Source organism: Lissotriton vulgaris, chromosome 6 (assembly GCF_964263255.1).
Source record: "Lissotriton vulgaris chromosome 6, aLisVul1.2, whole genome shotgun sequence".
In the NCBI taxonomy this organism is placed as follows: Eukaryota; Metazoa; Chordata; class Amphibia; order Caudata; family Salamandridae; genus Lissotriton; species Lissotriton vulgaris.
In genome coordinates, this window is record NC_141694.1 from 796777356 (window position 1) to 796796249 (window position 18894).

The window sequence follows — 18894 nt, forward strand, 5'->3', positions numbered from 1 at the left end:
GAGCGTAGGTACCCCAAAAAGTTGCTCAAACATGCAATGAAGAGAGCACACTACTTTCCAAGAAAAAAAAAACAACAAGATGACAAATTGGACTGTGTCTCTACTTTTGGTCCCCTCACAAATACATTTCGTAGTATCATACTCCAGAACTGGCATTTACTACAACATATGGAACAATCACTAGAACCACCTCTATTGCTATGAAAAGGAATACCAGCATAGGCCAACAAATAGTACGGGCTGAAATCACCCCACAGATGAAGAAAAACGATCTGCTATCACAGTGGAGCCTGAAAACCATTGTCGGACACCGTAAGTGTGGTAACTGCTCAGTTTGTGACACAACAGCCGAAGGCTCTGAATTCATACATCACAACACCAAATGGACCCTTAAGGAATTCTCAAACTGCAAAACAAAAATATGCAGTGGTATGCCTGTGTCAAAAATTGTACATAGGTAAAACCAACCAGGAAATGAGACAAAGGCTTTGTCGAGCACTGTTCAAAGATCAGAACAAAAGTGGTGACTACCCCCATGGTCAGCCATTTCGTTGAAATGAACTATAGTGAACGGGACCTCAAATGGACAGTACTATGTGCCGTAAAACCCCATCCAAGAGTAGGAGATACTGAAGCTGCACTCTTAAAGAAACAAGCATATTTAATACTCAAATTTAACACCACAGGCCTGAATGAGATGCTGGAAATAGGGAGAACATAAGTCTGAGCTGCAAAGCAGGATTTAAGTATCACTTCTTCAGCAACATGTGGCTGTCATGGACAATTAAAAAAAAAAACATCACCTGCTGCCACAATTGTAAATGGGCCATTGGCGAAAATTCATAGACTGACAACACTGCACACTGAATGATCGTTTTAAAACCAAAACTACGACTCCCAGAATACACAGCTGGATAGGAATGTAGAATGCCTCTGATACCTGAAACCTGGTCACACCAGTGCAGGAGAATTAATCACATCGTGTCTGAGAGAAGCCATGAAAATAAGGGAGTCTAACGCGGCTGCGAATTGCACCCGAACTGTTAATAGACACAGAAACATTGTATGACCAACAGCGTGTCCGCTTAAATTTCAGTAATGCGTAACATCGTTTCGACCAAGCACGTTTTGTCAGTGCTGGGCGCCTGAAAGAAACAACATGAGAAATAGACAAGTAGCAACGGCTCATGTTTTCCCAGACCGAAGCATTGAAAGTATGTTGAGTGACTGTCTACGTTTTCAAAACCTGATTTTAGCTGGCAACAATGTGTAAATAACAGCGCGTTCAATTACTATTTCAGGATTGCGTAGCCCTGCACTAATATCACGGCTTGTAGCACGATTGGTAAACGGTACAAAAGTGTGCAAACACCACCAAGCAGTCACAGTGTTTCGCGTTGAATAAATACGGATAGAAAGCATTATAAGTAAGTTGAGCGACATTTATTTGCCAAACCCATTCACAACCTCAAATGCTTTTAAATTCACAATTATAATACTCTGTTCTTCTACATAACATTGCAGAATAATCACGCTAGATCTGCAGTCACACACAATTATTAAACTCCAGATCCATAAAGGACACTCGTTTTTTACTAAGAAATCACACAGGTACCTTATTCATATCATGGTAAATGTAGTATGTACTAAATAACTCAAAAGAGAGGTGTAAATGTAATGTTTCTGGAACTTTCTTTCCAGATTTCATCCTGTCACATGCCCTGAAGAGAACACCGACAACTGTTTAAGGGGCTCGAAACATGCCAACCTTGCTTCCTCCTAGGATAGCACATTTTAGAACAATACTTGTCTATGTGGATCAATTTGGGCAAAGTTATTTTGCCCCTTTAGACCTTTAAAAAAATCTGTACCCAGTAGGTCAGAGTCTTTATAACCCTAGAAACTAATGGTGTAGAAAAAACTATCAAAGAAGGCTGTTATGTTGAATGTTGACTGGTTGTTGTTCGTATGTAAATCTGTCAATGTTTCATTTTTTGTTTATAATGTTTGTTTAACTCAATGTTGAGCACTGTACATATATGTTAAATGTTGTAGGTAGTCTGTCTTTTTTGAAGGACATGCTTTAATAATGTTTGATCATGTTTCAAAGAGCATAAATAGAAGTAAATAAAATACTTCAGACCAATTGAATCAATAAATGGTCTAAGTCTGTTTAATTTATAAACAGCTTAACTAAGTCAGCAGTTAGGAGCTTGTTTTGATAAAAAACTGGGTGGGACCAGGGCACCCACTACAGAGGCCTGGCCCTGGGGGATGGGGTTCCTGGAGCCAAAATCAGCCCTGGGAGGGGGGGCAGGCAGCCCCCCTTCCCTCTATTAAAAATAAATAAATAAAAAGTCTGGGCCCTGGGGAGGGGGTTCCCGGGGCCGAAATCAGCCTGGGGTGGGGGCTTCTCACCCCCCTCCCTTTAAATTATAAAAAAAATACAATTTTAAAAAAGGCCGGGCCCTGGGGGATGGGGTCCTAGGGGCCAAAATTGGCCAGGGAAGGGAGGGCGCCCGGCTCCCACCCCCTTTTCGATATAGACCTGGTCCCAAGCGATGGGGTCCCTGTTGCCAAAAATTGGCCCAGGGAAGGGGGGCCATGCACCCACTCCCCGAATAAAGAAAAATAATAAAAAAATTAAAAGACTGGTCGAGAGTCGCCGGAGGCTTTGCCCCTTTTCTCCATCGCTCTGCAAACGTGTCTCCTCACACCTGCTGGTTGGGGGATGAAGTCCCTTTGGCTCCGGAGGGCCCTTTGGGACCAACAAGCCCTCCTGTTACCTCCAGTAAGTCCCGCACAGCCTGATTGCTGAGAGAACTTCGGAGGCCGCAGCCTCTTTCTCCACCACTCTGCAAATGCACCTCCTGATGCACTGCTGGTTGGGGGATGAAGTCTTCTTGGTTCCAGAGGGCCCTTTGGGGACAACTACTCCTGTTATCACCAGTAAGCCCCACAGAGCATGATTGCTGTAAGGACTTTGAGGGCAATGCCCCCTTTCTCCACCACTCTGCAAGCGCACATCCTGGTGCACTGTTGCTTGGAGAATTAAGTCCCCTTAGATGCTGGGGGACCTAGGGGGCCACTAAGCCCTCCTGTTTCCTCCAGTAAGTCCCTCACAGTGGGATTACTGAGAGCTGGTTGGAGGTACCACCTCCTTTCCCCACCACTCTGCAAACATACTAGTTAAACAACTATAGAAATCCACTTAAAAACCCATAGGTTACAGGGATGTTATAGTTAGGAAATAGATATTTGAAAAACCTTAGATATTCACGGAAAAAACAAAGGTTACAAGGACGTTACAGTTAGGCTGAGTTTTCACATAAAAAACTAGTGAAATTCTTCTGTTATAGTTACCTGAGCTAACTCTATCCTATGCCCCCGCAATTCACTGCTTATGACCTCACATATTACACCCCTATTGACATGCTCCGTGACATCACTGATGATATCTCAAATAACATACCTTATGACATCAGCATAAGTGTTCTCAAAATGTAAGTGGCTGTGTGACAGTATGTATCCTTATGTGTATGGGTGTGTAAGAGGTAGTATGGGTATATAAGTGGGTGTGTGAGTAGCTGTGTGGGTGAGTGGCATGCTATGTGAGTGGTGGTGTTGGTGAGGAAGTGGGAGTATCAGTGGCTGTATGAGTGAGTGAGTGGCAGTGTGAGTGGCTCTATGGGTGGATAATTGGGTGTGTAGTGACTGTATGGGTGAGTGAGTGGGTGTCTGAATGGATGTATGAGTGAGTGACTCAGTGATTAAGTGGCTGTGTGGGGGAGTGAGTGGCTGTTTGAGTGGGTTTTTGGTTAGGTAAAGTTGGTGTGTGAGTGGCTGTTGGAGAATGTGTGAATGGCTGTATTGGTGAATTAGCAGATGCGTTAGTGCTTCTATGGATGTGTGAATGGGTATGTAAGTACTTGTGTGTGAGTGAGTGTGTGAGTGTTTGTATGGGTGAGTGAGTGGCTGTGTTGAGAGGCTATATAGGTGAGCGAGTGGGTGTGTGGATAACTGTATAGTTAAATACATTGATGTGCCAGTAGCTGTATGGGTAGATGGGTGGCTATGTGAGTGGCTGTACAGGTGAGTGACTGGTTGAATGAGTGGCTCTACCAGTGAGTGAGTGGGTGTGTGACTGCCTCTATGGAGGGGTAGGTGGGTATAAGTACTGTTATGAGTCTGTCAGTGGGTGTACAAGAGGTTCTTTGGGGGTGTGAGTGGGGGTGTAAGGGGTTCAGTGATGTAATTTGACATGGTCTAAGTAGTGTCATCACTGATGTCACTGACCATGTCATGAGTGGTATAATATATGAGGTCATAAGCAGTGGATTGCGGGACGTAAGTTATTGTTAGCTCAGGTAACTATATCTGCTGAATTTTACTAGTTTTGTATGAATGAAGTCTCAGCCTAACTATAACCGTTGTTTTTGCCATGGAAATTCTAAGTTTTAAATTCGACTCCCTAACTATAATGTCCCTGTAACCTTTGTTTTAATTATATATTTATATATATATATATATATATATATATATATATATATATATATATATATATATATATATATATATATATATATTCACTGAAAAAACCATAGGTTATAGACCATATATAGTTAGGAATTAGCATTTACAAAACCTTATTTTACTCACACAAAACCATTGAAATTTGCATATATAGTTAGTTGCACTAACTATATATCGCGCACCGGAAATCCACTGCTGATTTTTTCAGTGAATTTTCAAGGTTTTGTAAATGCTAATTCCTAACTATATATGGTCTATAACCTATGGTTTTTTCAGTGAATATATATATATATATCATTTCTATGGCAAAATGAAACCCCTCATTTTGTTCCTTTGCAAATTAAATGTTTTAAGTGTTAACACTTTATTCCAATCAAGATGACTTCAGGTGTGCCATACTTTTGTCATAAGTAAGACTGTTAGCGTTCTAGTTGTTCTTTAGAACACTCTGGGACATTCTGTCATTGGGCTATAGTTGGGCTACATCTGGCTGATATTTGGGCTACATTTGGGCTCTTTTGTCTCTGGTGGCCATCTTGGGAGACTGCATATCAGAATTTTTTTAATGAAATATAAGAGGATTTGAGAAGTTACTCAAAATGTGCCCTAATTTTTTTTTCTTCAGCAATAATCATAATTTCTATGGCAAAATGAACCCCCTCATTTTGTTCCTTTGCAAATTAAATATTTTAAGTGTTAACACTTTATTCCAATCAAGATGACTTCAGGTGTGCCATACTTTTGTCATAAGTAAGACTGTTAGCGCTCTAGTTGTTCTTTAGGACACTCTGGGACATTCTGTCATTGGGCTATAGTTGGGCTACATCTGGCTGATATTTGGGCTACATTTGGTTTTTTTTGTCTCTGGTGGCCATCTTTGGGCTACATTGGGCTACATTGGGCTACATTTGGGCTCTAACATATATATAGCCCAATGTAGCCCAATATATATTTTTCAAAGTTAATTTTCGGAAAAACCACTGGAGCATATATCTTGAGACATAGCAAAGGCACATCGGGGTACCAGTCCCTACAATTTTGCCAAGTTTGGTGGAAATCCATTCAGCCGTTCGGGCTAAAAGTGAGTCCAACCGCCCTATGGAAAACTCAATGTTAAAAACACGTTTTGGGACCCCCCTTTTTTCTCGGCCCCTGCTTGAGGAAACCCCCCCAAACTTTCAGGGGACGCTCAGAAACAAAATGTGCCATTTTCCTGAAGATTTCAGCCAATTCCGTCCATCAACGCCAAAGTTATTCAACATAGAATTTTCAGAAATCCCTATTCAAAAAAATCCTAACTATATATACCTACTGGCGACCGCCAGTAGGTAATATATATATATATGTGATCAAGGCCTGTGAGAGGCTGAAACGTTATGCTGCTGTGTTGCTGAATAAACTGAGAAACTCACGGAATAATTGGGTCTGCCGTTTTCTTGTAGTAGCGTGACTACAGACTGCTCCGAGTGCTGAGTGCCTTGCTGAAAACCCGTGGTGGATATATATATTTATATATATATATACTGACAGTCGTCAGTAGGTAGTTATAGATAGGACCTTATTTCTATAAAAAAAATGTGTTTTTTCTATTCAGGACAAATGTGCAGATGTGAATGACACTCAGTTTATTTATTGTTGTGCAATGTGGGGCAATGCTTTGGGGCAATAGAGGGAGGGCTACAACCGCAGTATGGATATGGACAATATTTTTTTCCATGCCATGAGCTACGTCTCTGAAGAAGAAACATTTGTATTTTGGTACTCACATGCTTGATTCTACACATTCTAGATACTGTGACTGTATTATCTCATTATGAGCAAAAGCAATAAAAACAGTTTAAAAAAAATAATAAAGACGCCTTTGTTTTTGGCCCTCCCTTGATAAGGTATCCAAAAGTGAATTTTTAGGAAAAAATAAAATGTGCAGACTTTGCATAAAAGTGTTGTTCCCATGGTTGCCTTTCATTACTTTGTATCAAGCTCCACAAGCGATGATGAAATACGTAGCTTAAAGTGTTACAATATGTTAAAGAGAAAAATTATTTTGAATAAAAAGTATTGGGAGAAAATATATATATATATATTTTTTTAACACCTTCAATGCTACAGCAATTCATCCCGGATGCTGCACTTTCGTTGAATCCCATTGTTCATGACGAACTTAGCTCGTCATGAGCATACGAGCAGTGTACTGCATGACGGGGCATGGAAGGGGTTAAAGCATTTTTTCTTTTGCCAATATTTTTGGTGCTGGTTGATGAATCTTCAAAAATTTTCAAAACCAGTGGGGCGTTCCGGTCAGCTCCTGTCTTGAATGTTTCAGGGTGATTCGTCAAACAGGAACGAGAAAAAAGGTTGAACGGAGTCACAAGAAAAAAGGTTCATAATGAAGAAAAGGGGGCAGGGTAGAAACATCCTGACCCCCTAGGACTGCTCAGGGGGTCCCTTGCGGGACCCCCACGGGCCCAAAAAAATCATTTAAAAAAGAAATAAATTGGCAGGTCTTGCGGATCCTAAGTGAATTCCGCCGAATAAAAAAACAAACAAAGCGCGGCATTCTGCGCTTCGTTTTAATAAGCCTCCGGGTGAGCCAGTTCCCGGGGGCAATATGGACAATAAATGCGGGGGCTGCATGGGCCCCCACAGCCCCGGGGAGCGCCATCTCCCTGGTGCTTTTTATTATAAAAAGCGTCGGGGCTCATGCCCCCCACGCTACCCTAGGGATCACACCTCCCCGGGCCATTCCAAAATAAAGGGCCCAAGCCTGGGGCACTGCCACTTCCCCAGGTTGCAACGTTTAAATGCAGGAGGGCCTTCCGCTCACCACAGCCCCGGAGACTGCCACCTCCTTGGAGCTAGCTTTAAAAATTATGTGTGGGGGGTTTGAGCCCCCCCAAAATGCCCCGGGGATCACCACCTTCCCGGGGCACACTTTATTCTAATATGGTGGTCCTTTGTGGACCCCCAGCCCCGGGGACAACCACCTCCCCGGGGCTATGTACAAGTTGGGAGGGAGGCAGCGCGACCCTGCTCTAGGAGCCCTCCTTGGCCCTGGGGACTGTCACCCCCCAGGGCTAGCTCCAGTTCTGTCCCAGGGTGCCCACCCCTGGGACATTGCATTTTGCAATGGCAGGGCGTGAGAACTGCTCTCACCCTACCATTGCAAACTTCAGCTGCGCTTTATGGAAGGCAGCTCCCTTTGTCCAAAAGTAATGTAGGCTCCCCAAGGAGGCGGCCAGCCGGCAGGGACTGTGGGGGCATTGCATTGGGGCTACCCGTGGTTCCCAACATGAGGCCGGGGACCGGGGGATAACATCCCTGGGCCAAAAGTGGCCACGCGACCCCATACTGTAAAGTTTTTTTAAAAGTACAAAAAGATTGAGCAGTAGGCATCTGTCAAAAACTGGCAGCTTGCTAGCACATTTCAGCTTAATGCCTTTTTTACTGACTCCACAACTAATTTATTTTACAAGATGCTGTTACCAGTTTTTAACAGATGGCTACTGCTCAATAGGTAGTAAATGAATCAAATGTGATGGGATATCCCATTTCCAAGAGTGGTGTAGCAAGGTGACATAAGCTGTAATGAAAGTGTGGTAAAATAGCCCTCTAGCCTCTATTTTGGAGGCAAAGGAAAAACATGAATGAAACTCGTTGGGCAGCTAGCACCCCTGGGCATATTGCCACTGTACTTGCTGCACCATTGATAGCTCCATCCCGAACTCCAGGCACATCCAATGCTTTTATATTCATGTGCAGTGTTTTCTATCCGCAATGCTGCACAAAACAATCGCAGCAGTGAATAACATTTGCTCGTGTAGCAAAAATGCAGGGGTCTGAAGAGAATATAATCTACTCCTGTCTTTGACTACTTTACTATAAGGGCAAATGACACACGGAATGAATTGTGTTCTCAGATTATGTAATCAATTTTCATGCCTGAATGGAAAAACAAGCAGCCCAAATATTTTTTTGCCATTTTGAGCCTCATCAGTTGGGTATTTTTGAGCTTACGACCCACATCTGGACATACCACTCTCATGGAGAATCAATTTCTCTGTAGGGTGGATATTGACTGTATGTAAATTAGAGTTAAAAGGAAATGGGAGCCTGTAGTATCTCTATGGAGGATGTGAATGTGATGGCTGGTGAAGATAGAAGGAATAGTTATGGTACTATGTCAGGAGATATGTTAAGATTCACTTAGGAATTGTTCACTGCATACATCAGCAATATAGATATCTGTGGTGCATCAGATCAGCCTGTTTTTTTGTTGTACCTTTTAAACTGGACAGTTAAATTCATATTTCTAATATAAGACCAGAATATATTACCAGAAACCTGGTATTAGAATAATGGCAGATACTATCTAGTGGCATCTTACTAGATTTTTTTCCTCAGAAATCAAAGTACTCCATACATTGAATTGTCAAATTTGATTTGTAATTGTAAGGTTGATGCTCTCTACTTATAACACATGACCTGAGACTCCCAGCTCCAGACTGCCTTCAGAGTCAAAAACCTGGAGAGTTAAAGAGGCTCCTAAGACAAGGGCCTCAAGGAAAAGGCTGTCCGATTGCATAAAGAAGACACTGCATAGATGCATAGAAGAGAAGTCCATCAAAGGAGCTTAGGCAGCATTGAACTGCGGCTGAGGTTGCAAGTCAGGGAAGATATGCACCACTCACAGTAAGGCTGAGATCTGTGTGACCCGGGTGTGCTTGCATCATGTGCTGAACACTGGATCTGACAGTGACAGTGGAGATTCCCTGAAGCTTTACAGCCTGCTTGGTGGACTATGCACATAGACAAGAGAGCACCTAGAAAGATTTGCAAATTGTCTTCTGCCAACTGAAAGGCACTCACATGTCACTGAAACATTCGTCAATGTTGAAGCACCACAATGTGATCCAGAAAGGTTTTCAGGCTTTGTTTATGTGAATGAGGCTTTTATTTGGTTGCCTGAACTTTGGCAGTCCTAAAATGACACCGTTCCAAATAGTCATTTGTCGGTGAATGCTGATGAGGTCCTTCACAGTTGTAGTCTATGCCTGGGCCAAAAGAACAGCGGGATTAACGTCAGGATTCAGCAGGTGCAGCCCAACATATGTCATTCAGCAAACTGAAAGATGCAGCCCTCAAGAGGCCTTTCAGCAGCTAGAGAAATGCAGCCCTTCATGGTCCTGCCAACAATTTGGCAGATTCAGCCATGCAGGGGCTGTTCAGCAAATCCACAAACTCAGCACTGAACGGGACTTTCAACAATCACATCATCATTGAATCAATTTTGCTGCCAAAAAACTAACAGGACAATTTGAATGCCCCTCTGGCACCAAAGTCTTCACAGACAGCTCTAGATTAGTCTGTTTATACTGGAAGCTCAAGAGCCATCGAAGACAAACTAGACCTTACTCCTTCCTGGACACTCTCTGATCTTGAAGGGCCATGCAGGTTTACTCCCTCTCAATGTAGGCAAGCAGGCAGCCTTTTGGGCTTTTTAGGATGGGTACAAGAATCCCCCAGCACCTTCAGGTGATATCCTCACCCTTTTGGAAGACTGGTTGTCAGGCAGACAGGCATCGCCTCTGCGGGGCACACCTTTCATTGGTCATAGTGAACTTGGAAGTGGAGCAGGTGTGGTAGTTGAGATTTACTTTTAAATGAAACTAGCATACTGGAGAAATGGCTGCACTGTCTAAAGTCGAAGAGTACATTTTGAGGTGATTGTTTAAATGTACTTTCCATGATATACCCCAGGCACAACTTTGTTTCTCACAACAGAGTTGTATTCATCCTGGACCATCCTTAACAGACGCACAAAAATTCCTGCACCTGTCTGTCAGGAAAAGAGAAAAAGGCAGACAGCTCCCATAGGCTTCCTCACCTTTTACAACAGAGTCTGCAGTCCAAGCCCTTTTTCCTACCATTCAACAAATGGAAGTGTTCAGAAAGGCTAATCAGCACCTCCCAATTAACCAAGAGTTCTCAGAGAATATTTAAAGGATCCCTGTCTCTGCTCCCCTCACTTCAGAGTCTAGGTCTTCTTCTTCTAGGTGCATCAATGTGAACATTACACTTCCACTGTCTGGGGGCACAGTCATTATCCTCTATTTTATGCAAAATCAGGCCACAGATTTCCAAAATGCATCTCAATGACCTCCATTACTTTGACACCCTCACACACAGACCACGCATCTACCACATGGCACAACACACCAACATGCTTAACTTGCACTCCTGATGTTTGTAGTCCTCCACTCCAGTGACCCAGAAAAAACTGTCTCATCACACTGTTCATCCATAAATCATGGTATGCTGCTACAGTCTTACTAATGTACTAAACCCAATGACAAAGATAGCAGACATCAGATGAAGGCAAGGTGGGTGTGCTCACTCCAGGTCACATGACATGTCCAGGACCTCTCATAGTCAGGTACAGTCAAACCCTCTGTGTACATAGTAGATTAGCATGACATCAGCGACAAAATAAAAAGTGAGGATGCCAGATACCTGCAGTCAGGCACTCAGGACTTGGTAAACCATGTGTTCACGAGGCAGGGTTATTCACATCCCAATAATTAAGGTCAAACTATAAACCACAAATATACTAACTTACATAGATTTATTGTTAAGTGCGTGAATATTGACTACAAAAATATTGTAGTCCAAATATTGACAGTAAATTTGGTTAGAATATGTATTTAATTATAATTAACTTTATTGTAATTTAAAATACAAGTTTTTAATTTTAAAACATGACTATCTTTAAAAAATATATATCAAAAGAAATACAATTCAAACATAAATGTATTGGTCAGCTGGAGGAACATGGCGGCAGCAGGCTAGCTGCCGCGGTACTCCGCTCTGAGCCCCAGCAGAGCGCTACACTTTTTGCAACCATGAGAGTGAGAACGGAGTTTCCTGCATACCTGATGTGACTCCGCTGCTCCATTACTTCATTAGGCTCTGCTTACTGATTTTCGGGAGCCTTTTCATAAAACTTTCTAAACTTGCCTAATACGGCTGGACCGGACCGCGTCCTGCGGTCTTTTCTCTCTGTTCATGTGCCTGGAGAGCGGCGTGCTCCAGCTTGTTCCGGAGGCTCCGGAGGCCATCCCGGTAACCCAGCTGCTCTGTCCGACATCGCCGACATCGCCGCGGCCGGTGTTGAGGCCGTGGCATCAGGCCGCCCTGGAGCTCCGCCGAGGGAGACGCTTGCGGTGTCTTTACAAGGATTTTCGCATGCCCACGACGCAGAAGGGATCTCCAGCTGAGGACACAACACCGGCAGCCTCTACAGTAGTCACGGCGGCAGTAGGCACAGCACCCTCAGCGTCATCTTCAAAGGAGGTGAAGGGGAAGCTAGGAGGGAGGGGTCCAGCTAGCGGTAAGCTGTTCCAGTCTTCTGGAACAGGGCTCCCTGACTTGGAATTGGGTTCTGGCACGGAGCAGGAGGGATACAGTATATCAACCACCTCACCAGCAATATCCCTCAGTAACCCAAGTTTGTATTCAACTGAAGCCCCCTCCAAACTACAGTCACCGGTAGCAAGCAGGGGTCGTAGGGGCCGTAGAGGCATTAGAGTCAACCAAGTCCAAGTCCAAAGCAAGGGGGGGTAAACTCACTAAGAGGAAGGAGGATAGGAGTGGGCCTCCCGTTTTGGAGATACAGACTCCACCAAGGCTGGAATCTGGGATAACGACCCAGGGTTGTGCTGAAGGGGGGAACGAGCTGACTAAAACTACTAAAACCTACTCTAAAATATCTTCCAAGTCACCCTCTGTAACGACCGGATTTTCGGACCAGATAGAATCAGCTCACCAAGACACCACTAACCCAGCCAAAACGTAACCATCTCCCTCCTCAGGACCTACTAACAAAAGGCACCTGTGTACCTACCTAAGGATGGGGAATTAGCAATATACAAGCTTGGATCTTTTACAGCACCACACTCATATCTTATAGTCTCGCCGCAACATAGGCCCAGACTAGACTACCCTGAGGCAGTTCTGATTACTTACCATTACACACTGATCACCATCAGTGCTCACGCAAGCCACAATCTTGTTGCTATACGCACTGTATCCTCCCAGTGCTCTCACTATTTCATACATACACAAGCCACAATCCTGTGGGTATACACATTGACCACAGTCAATGCTCTCATTAACGCCGCTTTCCCTAGAGGCGATCTCATTACACACCGTATCCCCCCGGTGCTCTCGCAAGCCACAATCTTGTGCGTATACACATCGACCACGGTCAATGCTCTCATTAACGCCGCTACACAACGACGATCACTTTCCTATGAATACTTTTAGCTCTCCATGTTGGGAAATCTCTCTATCTACTAGGACAATATTATAGATTATGTGACAGATAGACAGGTCACTACTCTCTCTCACACAAGAATGGCCAAATTACGCTGTGTAAAGGTTATTCCCTATTTTGAGTGCTCCTCTACTCCCTTGCTCAGTTACCATTTACCTGGACGGGAGAAGCATCCGTTCACATAACAGCATCTGACTAGAAGAAAGGTTAACTTTATCATGAGGAAGTAACAATCACACACTAGTTCGCTAAGAACTGGGGTATCTTTATTCATTAATAACATCAACAATATAATACTGCAATATAACACATAGCCTGAAAAGCAAAAGGAAAGGTTAGAATGTGTGTGCACGCTAATAAGAAAGGGTCGATGTCCCCTTATGAGTATGAACTCTGGACTCGGTCATCTGGGTTCCCTTCTTGTCTGTGCCTTGGCTCGTCTTAGGATCACCCCTGCAGTCACAGATACACGTCTGCACCGCTATGCTCTGTCTCCTCTGCTCCCCTCCAAGTCACTGGAACCTTCCTCCTATTCTCGGTCTCGTCTGCTGCACTCTCGCTGTTCTGCACTGCTCCTCTCTCCTCTCAATTACGGACTATCTTCACCTTCCAACTTCGATCTTATCTGTCGCTCTGGTATTCGTTCTCTTCACTAACTGCTCACTCTGCATGCTCTGATCTTAATGTCAAAGCTCACCAGCTGCTCCAGCTAAAATAACTTAAATCTTTCTAAGAGAGTATTAGCCTTTGGTCTTTCTTGGACTTCAAAATGGCGACTGTCTGCCTTAAGTTGATTAACTGCAATAATGCTAACGGCTAGCTGCCGCCTACTAACTGACTGACGAACTGACTCCTGAACTCTTCGTGCTTTCGCTAATATGGAACCTTGTTCATGCATGGAAAGTTACGGGCAGTAACCTGCCGCCCACCAAATTCTTGTACCATCCCGTGCCAAGGACACGTTCTCAGCCGGCCGGCCTGATGTTATGTCTTCGACACGAAGAAAAATACAGTCTTTCGATAAGGGCCAGCCTGAGCCGGTTCTCTCCAAGCGAACAACACCTTATAACTAAAACATTACATTTGACCTAAAAGCATCTCAGGCTGCCAAAGCAGAAAGAAAGATGGAGTCTCTCCCGTTCGAGGCCTGCAAGGCCCGAAATAAGCATAACTCCATTAGAAGTATATTAGCAACCTTACAAAAGGACGGATTAGTACTAATACTAAGGAATCTATCCCTTAACATAAGTTTATAGGTCCTAGAATAAAGAAAAGAGTGGAGAATTATATCAAACACCTTGTAAATAGGCCAGGTCTGGGGTTCTAGTCCTCCTATTAGAATGATAGCAGGCTAAAATCACCTTCACTCAAAAAGGGGCAGAAAACCCGGTCAGAACACTTCACCCTTGACTTTAGACAGCTAATCATTCGCTAAATGGAACTAACATCTGTCGAAGAATAATATGATACAAAACTAACTGATTTATTTCTAGTACCACATCTACAGGTCTGAAGTAAAGAAGGAATACACTGAATAAAACAACAAATAGCCACTAAAATGCAAATAGTAATCAGGATACCCCCTAATATCTGTCGTAAAGAATGTAAATCTGGTAACCAATTGAAGAGCCAGTCAAACCAGCCCTGATCAATGTGTTTTCTAACTTCTTTGGTCAAGTCATGACGTTTGTCGATATGAGCCTGAATGGATCTAGTATGATCTGATAAATTAAAACAACAAAGGCCCTCAAAGTCAGAACAGTCATGTCCATGTTTAAGCAAAAGATAATCGATTGCAGCCCTGTTCTGCAAAATAGCTCTGCGTTCACCCTGGGCGTCCAGTAACATGTCAGATAAAATTGTAGAAGTGTGATTAATAGATTTAACCATCCAACAGGCCATTTTTCCGATGGATTTGGCATTATAGACTGCTAAGGCGGGGACACCCAGAATAGAAAAAGCCAAACTAAGATATTCAGATTCAGAAAATAAATGTAGTGTAGAGTCACAGTTGTCTTTTAACATTACTGCATCACGGACAACACGGGAATGCATATTAGGATGCGAGGAAAACATTAGTAAACTCAGTCTGGTAATAGCACAAGGTCCTCCAGTAATATTTGCAGGAATATAAGGCCAGGATGTATTGCCACAAGAGAAAGCCATCCAGAAGGTAATAGCATTGTATGATAGTGGCTAGGGGTAACTACAAGACTTTTACAGGTCATATTATTTTTGACTGAAATACATGACTTCGGTGATCTTCGGGAACATAAAGTCTTTTCATGATCTGTGAATGAAGTAGCACCTTTCAATTTTAAACGCACACATTAAGTTATGGCATTTGGATCACAGGTAAGGAAGAAACATAAATCACCCTGCGTGATATTATATGTAATTATTTGGGAATGAATCGGGGGTACTGGATCTGAAAGCACAGTACATAAAGGGCAATATTCATGTGTCGCGAAATCACCAAGAATAATGTTAGGACGGGCATTTGATATATTGAAAATATGGGCAAGGGTCTCCAACGAAGCGGGGACGGCAACCAAACAGGTCGCTAATATGTCAGTCATCGAACGCATCGGTGTTAAACAGAAATGTGGGGAATTTGTCACCCTTCGTGCCAGGGTAGTCCAAAAGTTAGATGATGAATCCCACGCAGCGAAGGAACGCTATACTCTGATTATCGAATCAACCAAAGTCTGTGGGTTCCCTCCTTTCCCGACGTAGCAAGCCAAAAGGAGTCCAACGCCGGCACATCCTGCAACAGCAGTCCAGAGAATGATCTGAAAGAAAATCAAATACAGGCATTATTCATTCTTGTAAGTAACATTTGTCAGCCGGGACAGCTTCCCAGCTATCTTTCCCTGGTCTCATGACAAGTACTGTGTTATCATGACCGGTTGCAATAATTTCAGCTTGTTCAGGGGGATTTTTAGGCGATTGCACCCACACTCTCGCTCCTGGATTATCAGTGGAGCCAAAACCTTTTTGTCCTCGAACAGTTAACAAAGTTGAGGCAGTGCCTTTCTGAATCTCACCACTGAAAACAGGCATGATTAGCAACTGAGCAATTCGGTCAGTCTTATGAATCGGTAGATCAACTTCACTGTTATTCAGCAGGAGTACCTTAATCTCTCCCTGATAATCACTGTCAATGACACCTCCAAGCACTTGAATGCCTTTTAAGGCCAGGCCCGATCTAGGGGCAATCATTCCAAAATTTCCAGTTGGTATACAGACACCAATGCCAGTTTCAATGATAACTCGATCTCTGCTTTTTACAGTAACGTCATTCATGGCATGCAGGTCCAAGCCTGCGGAACCTGGGGTTGCTCTGCATGGAGCCAGGGCTCCTGGGTAAATCTCCCAATACATTACAGTATTTTCAACTGTATTTGGTTTAGCATCAACAGCTGGAGGAAATAAACGCATTAATGGAGATTCAGCATTTAAAAAGGGACGATTATTCAAAATCAACAGTGCCTGAAACAAATGTTCTCTCCAATTCTTATATTTATTGTCAGTTAATTTACGCAATTGATCTTTTAGCAAACCATTCATTCTTTCTATAAGGCCTGCTGCCTGTGGATAGTATGGTATATGAAACACCCATTCAATGTTGTTTTAATGGTGTTTACTTGGGTAGCTCGTTTACAGGGAAAGGCCACCAAAAGGCCACTGTATGTATCAATGATGGTGCAAATATATTGGCATTTTTTACTCATAGGGAGTGGACCAATATAATCAATCTACCAAATTTGAGCGGGTAATTTTCCTGGGTGTAAATGTCCTTTAATAATTTGGGGCACTTTTCGCTGTCTAGAATGTTGACAGATAGGACAATGCAGTATAGTATCTTTAATCAAATTTAAAGGAATATAAATTCCTCGATCAGCAGCCCACCGGCTAGTGGCTCTCTCTCCAAAATGTCCTGCTTTCTGGTGGGCCCATTTCGCCAATCCCGCCAAATCAGAATCCTGCATGTCCACCACTTCCTCAGCAATTTTAGATTTCTCATCTGCAATGTTGTGAAAAATTTTGTCAAGGGAGTCTATCGATGTATGAGCATCCACATGAAAGATTGTGACAGTACTTTGTGGGAGTAGTTCCCAAATCTCTTGCCATAACTCTTTACCTCAAAGTTCTTTAGAATGCAATTCCATATTACGAGAATGCCAAGTTGGTAACCAAACCGCCAGTCCATTAGCAGTGGACCAGGAATCAGTAAAAATATGACATGTACCGGCTAACTCCTGTTTTAAAACTTGGAAAACAGCATACAATTCAGCAAAGTGACTACTTTTTCCTTCATCAATTGTACTCAGCAATTTTTGTGTGATAGGATTATAGGACACTGCCTTCCAATGCCTCTTCTCTCCTATGTACCTCGCTGAACCATCCGTAAACCACACATGGTTTCTGTCCTCCGCGGACAGATCATCAAATGGCTTACCCCACTTAACAGGGGATTCCTGTACTATAGGTATGGAGCATTCACTCCCAGTCTCATTCGATGGCGCCTGCGCCACTTGCTCATGTAACGTCGCAACACCTTTCGGTCCCACGCGCGCCCTGTCCTGTATGTACCATTTTCACTTAATCACACTCGCCTCTTGAGCATGCCCAATTCGATGAGTTTTCGGCAAACTCAAAACCCATTGCATAATCAGAATTTCAGGTCTCAATACCACATCATGTCTCAAAGTCAATTGCTCTGTATCCACCAGAGCCCAATAACATTCAAGTAACTGTTTCTCAAAAGGTGTATAACGCTCACCAGCATCGGGCAGCTTTTTAGTCCAAAAACCTAATGGTACTTTATTTCTGCCTTGTTTTTGCCACAAACTCCAATTAGCATAAAGACCTTGCACAGACACATTCAGATCCACATCACCATCACGCACAGGCCACAAATCCAAAGCATACCTAATTGCTTCTTTCGCCAAATCAAATGCATCCTGCTGCAGTTTACTCCATTCAAACGCATTCTTTTTACGAGTAACTCTATATAAGGGGGCCAATATCTGACTCAAATGTGGGATGTGTTGACGCCAAAAACCAAATAAACCAATAAAGCTCTGAGCTTCTCTTCGGTTCTGAGGAACCGCAAAATCAAGAATTTTCTGCTTCACCTGTGGAATCCCTTCTCTGTTTCCTTTATGCCAATTGATGCCTAAAAATTTCACACTTTGTGACGGACCTTGCAATTTGTTGGGATTGATTTCCCAGCCTTTTTTCACGTAAATGATCGATGACCTGATCTAGCTGAGTCTGAACTTGATCCTGTGTCTCACCTTGAATCAAAATGTCGTCAATATAATGACACATCTGAATTTGTGGGTTTATGGGTATTTCAGATAAGTGGTCCGCCACCAGCCGGTGACAGATCGTGGGACTGTGTACATATCCTTGGGGAAGACTTCTAAACGTCATTTGACATCCATTCCATGTAAAACTGAACTGTTCCTGACACTCAGGGGCAATTGGGATGGAAAAGAAAGCATTAGCAATATCAATAGACGCATACCATATTCCTGGATGCTTCTGAATTCTTTCAATTAAAGTAATCATGTCTGGTAATGCAACAGTCAAAGGGGGTGTATGTTTATTCAATTCGCGGTAATCAACAGTCATACGCCAAGAATTATCACTTTTACGCACAGGCCAAACAGGATTATTCCAAGCAGAAGTAACCGGAGTTATAACTCCTGCGTTCACTAAATCCTGAATCCTAGAACTAATCTCTTCGTGACCACCTGGGATACAGGTTTCAGGTTTTAACGTCTTTATTTCGAAGAATTCTTCATAAAAGACACAAATAAAAGAGAATACATACAAATTTACAGGATAAATATTACAGATAATAATAAAAAGTGATTTGTAAGTAGCCATCAAGACGCATTATAAACATTTGATTAAATCGTATCATGAGACGTTTTACATACATAATTCATTAAAAAGAGTGTACACATTAGTGTTCTTATATTATAACATTATAACAGTGGATTACTACGCTACGC